We start from the raw sequence: 12,896 nt of genomic DNA on the forward strand, positions 1-12,896 counted from the left end.
TCATAAACTTTAGAATGTGTAATATCATTTAGTATTGTCTTAAATATAAATGAGTGTTGCATTAAACTGTTTTGTTGACAATTTTAGAAAAAAAAACTGTCAACGCCAAGAAATATCTTCTCATTCCTGTTTAACTGTTTAGTCTGAAATTGACACAAGTTAATAGACATTAGATTATTGGTGGCTCTGCCTATCCTTAATCATTGAATAATAATCAGTTAAGGGAAATTGTGGTAACAAGTAATGATAGGATCTTTCTCGGCACCTAAACATAAATGAGACTGATATATATATAACGAGAAGTTACCTGACATAAATACTAACCTGTGTAGGTATTTGATGTCCGACTAACAATACTAATGAAAGACTCACCTTCGTCTTACTAAGCGGTATTGTAGTCAATGTGTTTATAACCTTTTTTGTTTAACGATTTGTGTGTTATCATATGCGATCCCATGGTCTTTGATTTGGTCATGGAAGTGATTTGCCTTTGATTTGTTGATCTAGGGTTGAATTTTAATTCGTTTTTCCCTTTTGTATAATTAGTGTAGTGCTACATTTAGTCTTTGTTTTTAATACATTTGACAATTTATATCTTTGGAATTGGTGTCTGCGTCCAATTATTACGGAAATTGAGTTCTACAAGATTCCAGGATTCGTGATAAGGTGATACTATAAATTCACTTCTTTCATTGAAATGTATAAGTGTACCTTACGCTACAATTGTCATTAAGCAAACTCTTTTATCCTAGACAATGTATGTGTTATATCATACTAACATACTAAACTGTATGTGTAAAACTAACCGATTGTACACATACATACATGTAGTCAAACATTACAGAAATCAGCGTACATTTAAATTAATTTCCTTCAATAAACATACTTTCTGCACAAATTGGGGAGTTAAAAACTCAGAAAACTACATCTGTACAGCAACTGGAGTGGCAAAATGAGAGAAATGCTTTGGGTGAGGGTGAGATACATAAAGTAATCCCTAGCCAGATAACTTGTAAAATCCCAGAGTTTAAATTTAAATACACTTATTTTAAATATGTATAGATGTATGCTGGAGTCTATTAAAGCATTCTCCAGTGACAAGCTGACTTTGAAAAAACTTTACCTTTATATTCATATATTCTAAAGTGCATCTCATTTAAATGTTCAAATATGTTTTTCGTGGCAGTTTTTATTCCTGCCTTTCAGTGTACTTGCTTTAACCCTTAATCTGAAAACCTTACCTGTTATGAATCCTTGAGAAGTGTCTCTAATGTCAGCATAGACAATCTGTCCCTTTATATCTATTTTCGCAATCCCGCACCCCAGTTTGCTTTAATGCGTGAAGAGAGTTGGACTGGACATTTGGACAAACTGGGACAGAGACCATATCTACCGAGAGAGTAAATGGAGGATTCCCAGCAACAAGGTGAATAAGGGGTTTATACATACATTGAGGAAGCAGCATAATTTGCAACTCTATCTGTGCCTAGACAGTTTTACCCCAAAATGTCCTGTATTTCTTTGCAATTTTGTCAGGGTGCAGTAAACGGATAGAAGTCTTCTATCTAATTAAGTCAGGCTGTGCTTATTCATCTGTGACTGTCCAGCAGTTAGGGCCTGACTGACCAATGCTTGGCAATTTTTTACTTGTGAGGAAGATGAGCAGTTTTATAATTTTACAGTTTTTCAAATGGATTTAATTCTTGAATCCATTAAGAGCTCTTGATCACAGTCACAGTTATTTGTATTTGTAGCTTAAGATAAAACAAAAACAGAAAGGCAAACAAAAAACAATCTGGATCAGTTTGAAAGCTCCCACTGTTGTCAGTAAGTCATAAGTCAGTAAGACGTGGGTCCTGTGCAGAAATGGATTGAAGTGAGCAGAAACTGAAAACCACACCTGTTTACTTAAAGTATTGTGCTAGTCTTCTATAATTAGTTTAAGCCAAACAAGAAAAATGTTGTGTTTGTGAAAATCTGCTATTGCTGTGGTAACACTACATAATATATTTACAGCAATATGCAATATATATAGGATTCACAGTAATGTTTTTACTGACTTGTTTGAGTACTTTGAAACAAATACGAAGTACAGAATGTCTGGCAAGTTGGTCTGATCCAATAATATTCATGTCTTATTAGCAGTGAAAATAGCACATGAAAGCAACAATAAAGAACATTTGCAACCATATTTATAGTATGGATTTTAAAATATGTATTTTAAAAAATATGCTTTGAAGATGCAGTCCATATTATTTTTAGCAAGCAGCCATTGATTTGCCAAGGTACCTCTTCAGTGCTGATATGAAAGACACACCTCTGTCATGTCCCAACTATATATTCAAGTAGCATAACTGTTGTCAGATAAGTGAAGGTCTGATCTTATCTAATACAGTTAAAACAAATCTTTGTGCTGACTGATATAGGAAAGGAAGAAGGAAATATTCCTGCCAAAGTGGAAAACAACTGCACATGGTTTGAATCCCTGAATGCATATACAGCATTCAATCATGCGGTTGTTGATTTCTAATTTATTAGATGTAAGAAAATCATATATTTAACATTTATTATATGATAATTTATTTATGGTATATAGTGGACACAAGATTGGTCCATCTCTGTCTATCTATCTGTATGTCTGTTTATATAATATTTCAGTAGTCTAAATGCATAAACCATTCCTATTTTCCAGCAACTCAGATAAGAGAAGCCAGCCAGACAGAATGACATCATAGAAGCCTTCTGTGGTCTTGACAGTCTGAACTTGCATCACAAATAAAAGATGGTTCGCTTTGGTGGAAAACTCCAAAATGTTATGTAACATCAAGATGACAAGATTCATCTCCAGGTCTGCATTCTGATTTCTGGAAATGCTTTTATATTTAAAAAAAAAATTAAATGAGTGTCCAGCCACAATTATTAAGATATCCACTGTATTGCCACCTTTTTAATTTCAGAGTGGGAGGGGGGTGTGTCAAGATAAGAACTGACATTAAATACAGAGAGGATCGCAAGCAGGCTACGACAGCAATAGTTTAGGAAACACGTCACACGGGAATGCAATATTGGAATAGCCCAACACACACCCAAGGTGGAGACCCAGCACACTCACCTCTTCCTCACAGACACCTGGAGATGGATGAGGGAGAGGCAAGGCAGGGCTGCCTTTTATAGAGCTGCAGGGAGAGAGCGCCTGTCAGGACCCTGCCCATTGTCAGCACTGACACGGTCGGCTCGCTGTGCAGCTGGGAGTCACTGCTTTGCTACTTCACTGTCCGAGACTGAGATCAATGAGTTAGAAGGTGTCTGAACCCTTAACTATGATGTTGTCTATGTGCGCACTGTGCATCATTCCTGTTGTATTTATTTTTAATAACAATAATACTTCTGATTAGTAGTTGTGGTAGTAGTGGTAGGAGGAGCAGCAGTGCTAGTAGCTTGTTTGTAGTCAAATAAATAAGTGGTTTGAATTCAAGATTAAACCGACAATGTTGCAAGATCAATGTCCTTTACTTCAGTAGGAATTAGCATTCTGTCCTTTTCAGTGCCTAAGGTATATGTATGTTCATTTCCTGTTTGCTCTAGGGTTGATTTCCATCACATATATGGCGGTTTGTTTCTGATTTTGTGTGTTTTTGAATGTATGTGTCTGTGTGTGACTTTCTCTGGACTGGCTTGGCTTCCAGAATAGATCCTAACCTCTCTGAATCCAGCATCTAAGTTCTTGAGGGGATTTAAAATAATTTCAAACAATTGAGATGAAAGCTGGTCCCTTTTGGGAGCTGGCCAGAACTGCCAGTGATGGAGTAGACAGAAAACACCCATTTGCAGCCCCCTGGTGTAAATCCCCAATGACACTGACTTGACCCATCTGGATTTTCAAAAGGGTTTTGCAAGCTGGATAGGGTAACTCCTGGTACCTGGGCAGTTTGGATGGGTGGTGGCGAAATGAAATTGTGATTCCTCAGTCTCTGTAAGGAGGGCCGTGTGTTTGCAGTGTTGATACGTGAGAGGCACGGCATTGGTTGACTGCTGGAGCGTGGAGAGCAAACAGCACTGGGGATCTGCATGTCCTGAAGGATGCAATGCTGCCGGATCTCCTGCCCATTACTGACAGGAGGATGAGAGGGGGAGAGCAGCTAGGGGTACCAGGTTTACCCTGTTCAATTTGTCATAGAATAGTTTTTTAACATGGTATTAATTTTTAAATGGTTTCAACCTGACTTTACACAGCATGAAGACATGGTCTGCATTAGACAACCTGCCTTAGAAACATTTAACATTGTCCAGTGTAGTAAAGCACAGTGGAGGTATATTGAACCAGTGGAAACCACTGTTGGACACTGTTAATGTCACAAGCTACTCTTATTTTGTGAGTAAGAGAACTCATGCCACCAAGTGTTCCCCTGCTCAGACTCGGGCCAGGACCCCAACACAGGCTCAGGTATAATTTAACAAGATTTTTCTTTTAGCAATTCGATGCAGGCAAAAAATACTGCAAACAAGGATACAGTTCAATACATGCTAATAATATTACAATTCTAAAAGCTCATCTAAAATTGCCTTTATTAAAACTACTAGATGTTAAGATAGCTACAATCATACAGTTAAACCACCCATAAAACTCTGTATATTGCCCTTCTCCTCTGGCTATAAATAGTAATACATAATAAATCTCCTCTTCTCCTGTAAACAATGTCCGACCAAGAGTCCCATCCATGAGTGTAAAGTGCATCCATGCTCTCTCAGTTGTAATCCCTTTGTTCATTTCTTTTGTCTTCTGTATGGGGAGCTCTCCCACCGGGCCATGGCGGCGGCTCATCGGCTCTGTGGACAGAGGAGGAACAATCTCTACATGTGGGGGGGGCTCACGCCTCATGCACACATTACCAGGCCATCTGGCGAGCAGTCATGGTGCCCTTTTTGTGCTCGCCTGTCTCCCGCTCACTTGGCCCCCTGATGGAGAGGCGGCTCACGCCCCACCATCTTCGGGTCTATCCAGGGTACCCGACTCCTACGCACCTGTCTCTGGCTCCCCCACCCACGGTCAATGGTGCCATCCTGCGCTCTCTTCTGCCCACGGGAGCACACAGGTGTGGAGCCCGGTCACTGTCCCCTGCATTTAGTTTGGCGCTATCCCCGTACCTCTCCCCTGTCAATCTTCAGCCATGTCTTGCCTCCAGCGAGCCACTGGTGAAGCCCTTACGTTTAGTCCCTGTTATTCTCTCTTGGCTTTTCTGAATCGGTTCCCTGTCCGCAGCCTCCTCTTGGCTTTTAAACTCCTCTCCAGGGCAGGGAACACAAGTGGGGATGATTAGTGCTGGGAATGTGGGTAGAGCTGTGGAATGTGCGCAGTGATTGGCTCAAAGGAACACAATACATAATAAATGACACGTGCACCATAATAAAGTAATTAATCAAGTGAGAAAATGCAAACCACACAGTAAAGGAGAAATCAAATACAATGTATAAAATACAGATTTCAAGAAAAATAATAAACAAATGAAAAATATGAATGTAAAATTCAAATGTAAAGTGAATAACATAATTAAATAGCCATTTACCGTCCATGACATTAAAACCCCATATTAAAGTTTTGTCAGGGTAAACACATATACGGGCAGATGTAGGGAACAGAGGTTCGGATCTCCCCGTTAAGTGTCAGATGATATTAAGGGTGATGGTACTCAGTACAAGTGAGTATGCTTGTAAAGCTATAAAATGTGGAATTAATGCTGAATGGATTCATATTTTTTGCAACCGGAGACTGAGTGGTCTGTTTGTCAGACACCAGGACAGTTGTTCTTCTGGCCACAATACTGTCTATTTTAACACTGATTCTTCAACTGCCCTGAGAAACTTGTATGACAGAGAACACTTGGGTCCAGCACTTTTACACAATGACTCTACGCCCAGGATTTGTTCCTCCAAACCTGTTTTTGAAATGCAAGTGAATGTTAGTGAAGTGTCCAGTGATTTTCCTTCCTTGTTTTTCCTGGGCTGGTGTTACCAGATCTTCGTGATCAATCCACTTTTGTTTGTTTTCTCCCCTGATGTCTAATAAAAATAAGCTGTCCAATGACACCTCCCTTTTCTTTTGTAATTGTGTTTTCTCTTCACGATGGCAGTCAGGTAGTCAGTCAGGTAGACCTCTGTTTGCATAGGAATTATTGAGAAATAACATTTACATTTACTCAGAAAACACCTCAAGACAACAGACTGGAGCCTGGAAAGCTGTCACTATTCCAATGAATTACCCTGGGGAACTGGACAAAGGATCAGGTGATTTGGGTCCTTGTAGGATCCCAATCCCTCACACTTTACAGCCTGTGTGGTGTAATAATAAAACCTTTACCACCTTACGAAGTTATTACCTGTAAGTAGAAAAACATAACAAAACAAAGACAACTATTGTTAACCAGGGTAAATACTGTGCTATTTTTGAACCAGTCAGCTATGTCCTAGTCCACATTGGAACTGGTGCTATCAGAACTACCAGACCAGACTGGAGGCAGCACTGAGTGGACTACATTATTGTATAAGGCCCAGACTGGAGTCAGTGCTGTGTGGACTATAGTATAGTATATGGCCCAAACTGGAGTCAGTCTTGTGTGGACTATAAGGTTCAACTTGTACACTGAGCAGAGGCTTTCATGAGTTGAGAGCACCTGAGGGAATTGAACTGTTGCATCAATTAATGTGTAATACATTGCATTAATTTTACAAATGTATTGCATGTATTCTCTTACAGTTACAATTCTGCCCTTCTGTGATTGTCCATTGATGAAAAGTTAATTAACATGAGTCCACTATAGAGCAGCCAGCCAGCAAGTCTCCAGCACACATTTTAAAACCCAACTTAATTTACATCACAAAGAGGTGTGGATCAAAGCCAAGTATATACAAGGAGTTCTGTTATCCTTCCTCCTGACAGTCTAAATTGGTTTATGGATTAATGGTACATTAGTGCTATTTAAACAAGAGCTCATTTGGCAAATAATAAGAAAAAACAAAAGTGTCCTGCTACAGTCAAATGCAAACAATCAAACGTATTGACACATTCACCTGTCCGAGCAGAACTAATCCACTGCTGGACCAAATCCTGTTTGCTGGCTCATCCTGCTGCACAGTGCATATACTGCTACATACACAGAATTAAAAATAAACATATGAGAAAGAACAACAAATGGGAGTAATTGTTTGACTGTAAACACAGGGATTTGTCTGTGACCTGTACTGTGTGAAATGCTCACAGCTCTAAGGCTTATCTCTTATCAAGGTGTATATCAGAGCAGTGCCCATATTTCTTACCAGAGGAAGACTTTTACTGCTGTAATTATGAACGTTGTCAAGTTAATAAATGTATATAATGTTTAATGGTTTTAATAGTACAAACATATTGTTGTGGGAAAATGTAGTTTTATTTTCATTATATTGTTAATGGTTTATTTTTGTTAATTCTGTTTTGTCTATAAAGCCATCATTAGTTTGTATTTACTCCTTTTTGGAGGCTACTTAGATTCTTGGAGTTGTGTAACAGTTATTGTCTTTAGCTTAGTTCAATCAGCAACTGGCTTCACAAAGTATTCACAGTGCTTCACTTTTTCCACATTTTGTTATGTTACAGCCTTATTCCATAATGGATTAAATTAGTTATTTTCCTCAAAATTCTACAAACAATACCCCATAATGACAACGTGAAAGAAGTTTTGAAATCTTTGCAAATTTATTAAAAATATAAAACAGAAAAAGCACATAAAGAGTACATAAGTATTCACAGCCTTTGCCATGACACTCAAAATTGAGCTCAGGTGCATCCTCTTTCCACTGATCATCCTTGAGATGTTTCTACAACTTGATTGGAGTCCAACTGTGGTAAATTCAGTTGATTGGACATGATTTGGAAAGGCACACACCTGTCTATATAAGGTCCCACAGTTAACAGTGCATGTCAGACCACAAACCAAGCCATGAAGTCCAAGGAATTGTCTGTAGACCGCTGAGACAGGATTGATCAAGGCACAGATCTGGGGAAGGGTACAGAAAAAATTCTGCAGCATTGAAGGTTCCAATGAGCACAGTGGCCTCCATCATCCATAAATGGAAGAAGTTTGGAACCACCAGGACTCTTCCTAGAGCTGGCCGCCCGGCCAAACTGAGCGATCGGGGGAGAAGGGCCTTTGTCTGGTAGGTGACCAAGAACCTGATGGTCACTCTGACAGAGCTCCAGCGTGTCTCTGTGGAGAGAGAACCTTCCAGAAGAACAACAATTTGAGCAGCACTCCACCAATCGGGCCTGTATGGTAGAGTGGCCAGACGGAAGCCACTCCTCCATAAAAGGCACATGACAGCCCACCTGGAGTTTGCCAATCGGCACCTGATGGACTCTCAGACCATGAGAAACAAAATTCTCTGGTCTGATGACAGAAAGATTGAACTCTTTGCCCTAAATGGCAAGCCCGGAGGAAACCAGGCACCACTCATCACCTGGCCAATACCATCCCTACAGTGAAGCATGGTGGTGACAGCATCATGCTGTGTGGATGTTTTTCAGCGGCAGGAACTGGGAGACTAGTCCGGATCGAGGGAAAGATGAATGCAGCAATGTACAGAGACATCCTTGATGAAAACCTGCTCCAGAGCGTGCTGGACCTCAGACTGGGGTGAAGGTTCATCTTCCAACAGGACAATGACCCTAAGCACACAGCCAAGATAACAAAGGAGTGGCTACAGAACAACTCTGTGAATGTCCTTGAGTGGCCCAGCCAGAGCCCAGACTTGAACCCGATTGAACATCTCTGGAGAGATCTGAAAATGGCTGTGCACTGACGCTCCCCATCCAACCTGATGGAGCTTGAGAGGTCCTGCAAAGAAGAATGGGAGAAACTGCCCAAACATAGGTGTGCCAAGCTTGTAGCATCATACTCAAAAATACTTGATTCTGTAATTGGTGCCAAAGGTGCTTCAACAAAGTATTGAGCAAAGGCTGTGAATAGTTATGTACATGTGCTTTTTTTGTTTTTTATTGTTAATAAATTTGCACAGATTTCAAACAAACTTCTTTCACGTTGTCATTATGGGGTATTGTTTGTAGAATTTTGAGGAAAATAATGAATTTAACACATTTTGGAATAAGGCTGTAACAAAATGTGGAAAAAGTGAAGCGCTGTGAATACTTTCTGGATGCACTGTATATGTTGTGTGTGTATATATAACTATTTTAAGATGTAATCACCTCTGATAGATAAGACTTCAATCTATTGTCTACCATGTTCTCCTAAATAATTTTCTTCATTTCCTGTGAGAGGAGTGCATCCGGGTTAACCTGTATTCAATGGTGTAGATTTAGGTAGAGACGGTAGGGACATGTCCCTACCAATATTATGGAAATGTTGACTTGTCCCTCATAATTGTGATGAATCTGAAACAACGGGGGCACAGTGAATGATTCAATAATGTAATGCTGCCGATTTCCTACAGTGGCCCGTTGAGGACATGAAAGGAAAAAAAAACTAGCACCTCTAGTTATGTCATGTTCACAACATAATGAGCCATTATGTTGTGATCATGTACGTTTTTCACTTTGATTAAATAAACCTATATCACATTTGCATTTTTTAATGGGTTTTCATTCCCTCCAGTCCCCGTGCAGGTTGAGGTTTAATTGAATAATTTATTTGAGTATTTAAAGCCTGTGTTGCCAGTTATGGAGTGAGGAGATGTATAGTCCTTCAATTATTGAAAGGCCTGAAACAATTTCTGTCTGCATTAGCCTTGTTGAAAATAAAACACAGCACTGCCCCAGTCTCAGCATTGTCTCATGGAAATGACAACACTTCCGTTTTCTCTGATAGTGAGAGATAACATTATCTCATGATCACAACATAATGAGCCATTAGCCATGTAGCTCAAATTGCTGAAAAAGTTTATGCTGGTTCTGATAGAAAGGTGTCAGAACACACAGTGCATTGCAGTTTGTTGCGTATGGGGCTGCGTAGCCGCAGACCAGTCAGGGTGCCCATGCTGACCCCTGTCCACTGCCGAAAGCACCTACAATGGGCATGTGAGCATCAGAACTGGACCACGGAGCAATGGAAGAAGGTGGCCTGGTCTGATGAATCACGAGTTCAAGGTGTTGACTTGGCCTCCAAATTCCCCAGATCTCAATCCAATCGAGCATCTGTGGGATGTGCTGGACAAACAAGTCCGATCCATGGAGTCCCCACCTTGCAACTTACAGGTGATCAGTGTATTTGAATTAAATACATATATGGCATTTCAGCTGTTAAACTACTCAAAATTAATAAGCTATAAATACATTTTTCTCCAACCACAAGACATGCAGTTTATTTGATAGGCTATAGCCTACTGAATATAATAAATATAGGCTTTGTAATCAAATTTGTAATTGTGAAAGATTTACAATCATGTTGATTGGTGAAACACTAGATTTTCTACACATCATATATTCTTTATTATCATTATTTATTGTATTAGATTTGCATCTGATATAGCTCTCGTCTGATCAGCTCAACAAGTTCCTAACTTTCCTTTGGAATTAAATCTTGATCATGTTGCAAACCCAGGTCTCTAGATCATAAATCCAAAATTGCCAAGCACGAAATATGTGGGCATTCCGTGGGATACAATCTGAATTGTGTTCACCAAATGTGAATTATATTAACGAAATGGGCAGTTTGACAAAATACTGATTATGCGCACAAATGCATTTTGTGGATGAGAAGATGCATTTTAAATATTTTCGTATGTAACCACATCGTTTCTCTGACCTGCTGCAGCGCCTACAGACAGACATCCTACACCAGTCGCCCCAGCACTGAGTGATTAGCCGTGGCTGTCAGAATCTCCTGCTCAACCAATCAGCGTTGGCTTGAGATGCGTGACTCACTGTTCAGATTTCGTAGGAGTGGCATGGACTCCTCTGCGAGCCTCTGCAGGTTACGCGCACCCAGAAACCCCCGTGCTTGGCGATTAGGTTTTGTTAAGTTCCATATTTAGGAGATAGATTGAGGTAGAATGGATGTGTGTTAGGATGTGTTTGAATATTGACTGACGTTTGTTATCATTTAAGTTTTGAATTGCCATGGTACCTTGTCCTAATCAATTTAGGGAAGAGAACCTGTATTAAACTGGTAATTTTGGTAGTTTTGTACAAAATATGAAATTGTCTATTCTTTCTATATTTGACTTTTTAAAATGTGTAATAAAAGAGTTGGTTCTTTAATAAGTTCAAAATTCAAGATAATGTTTACAAGATCCTCTTTGATTTGTTGGGGCAGGCTCCTACTGAGATGCAATGGTCCTGGTCAGCACCTCTGCAGACAGGCATTCTTCCTGCCTGTAACCTCTTTGAGCTGTGGCAGAGAAGTGAATATGTTACAGTTTTGGCTTGATGGGAATTGAGATATCTCCAGAAAAATGTTAGAATTGTGTATATGATTTACAATGTGTTTGTGTATATATTTAATCAAAGTATGATTATAAATCTATATGTATTAAATACAAAATATGAATATAAAATAATGAGATGTACTTTGAGAACACACTGTCCCTTCTCTTAAGTCAGTGGTTCCCAAACCGGTCCTGCTGGTTTTTGTTCCAACCGAGCTCTCAATTACATAATTGAACCCTTAATTGAGCTCATAATTTCCTAAATCAGAGACTTTTAATTATTTTAAACAGTAGGGGTTTTAAATTAAGTATAGAATTATATAAAAAAACGTATTGAAGAAACTATTTTGCTACACAATTTAAACAGTAAAATTTAAGCAGATTGTTACTTCAATTAAGGTTCAATTAAGTAAGTGAGAGCTCTGTTGGAACAAAAACCAGCAGGGTAGGGGGTCCCCCAGGACCGGTTTGGGAACTGGTCTTAAGTCCTAGTGTGATTTTATTAATTTTTTGTTTTACTCTCTTGTGTTCTACAGTTTTATCCTAAATAGTTGTACTGTTGGCAGATTAATGAATTTCCTTGCTAGTCCCACCCATTTAGAAGTAGAGGAAGAGAGTTTCAGAATTGCAGTTCATACTGTAATTTAGATGCAATGGGTTGTAAGGGACAGGAGAAAGAGAAAAGATTCAATTGGATTTTTTATCTGCAAACTCTGATGAGAGAGAGAGTGTGACAGTGACAGTAACTTGGCAGATGATCTATGTACTCACTGCAGCTCCCCCTCCCTCTGTAAACAGCTCACAGCCCATCTGAAAAGAAAATCAACTGCAGGCATTTAAGGGAGTTTTCATTCTGCTTCGGTTTACCATACAATGTAACTCCTGCTTGTTATACAGACAAATTGGAGGTTGTTGTGTGCAAAAATCCTTATTGTCTGTATATGCAGTAACAGGTTACATTAAAAGTCTGTAATTGCAATGTATGTACTCAGTTTCCTTGGTACATTAATTTGCACTTTCTCATAATTGTAATATAATTATGTTATTTCACTCAAATTATGTTGAGGGGGTATTTAATTACTATTACATTTAATACAGTAAAAAAAAAAAAAAAAACTTAAACGATTTACATATTCAAACTGGCTAAATTGCATTGAAGAATATCCATATTTAATCACTTTTCGTTTCAGACTGACTTGCAATACTCACTTCCACTTTTAAATTAATAAGGAAGCACAGAGATTAATTTTAGTCATGGGTCCCCCTATGCCAGGCATTGCTCTATGGGTGTTGTAAATAGTCTAATGAGTGAAAGGATGCTGATCTGTTAAGATACAGCCACAATGTTGAAACTTACTTTTTTATAAATTGATCATTACGGTTATTGTTTTATTAATAAGTAATTTTGATTGGCCTAGGACTATGTTTATTATGAAAATGTAAATGGACAACATGTAATTCTAAATGTAATATCAAGAAAAACA

The 12,896-nt window shown here is 38.9% G+C and overlaps 1 protein-coding gene across 4 annotated transcripts in view; it reads right to left on the bottom strand.

The window, feature by feature from the left end:
* LOC136764882 (IgGFc-binding protein) overlaps nucleotides 1-3,132 on the bottom strand; it is a 128,373-nt gene extending 125,241 nt beyond the window's left edge. For 2 of the 4 annotated variants that reach the window (XM_066719248.1, XM_066719245.1), the window contains exon 1: nucleotides 3,113-3,132. The gene's annotated coding sequence lies outside the window, so the exon portion shown is untranslated. The remainder of the gene's footprint in view (nucleotides 1-3,112) is intronic. The other 2 variants (XM_066719247.1, XM_066719246.1) reach the window with 1 other exon arrangement.
* Between the last annotated feature and the right edge of the window lie 9,764 nt (nucleotides 3,133-12,896).

Source organism: Amia ocellicauda, chromosome 12 (assembly GCF_036373705.1).
Source record: "Amia ocellicauda isolate fAmiCal2 chromosome 12, fAmiCal2.hap1, whole genome shotgun sequence".
NCBI lineage: Eukaryota > Metazoa > Chordata > Actinopteri > Amiiformes > Amiidae > Amia > Amia ocellicauda.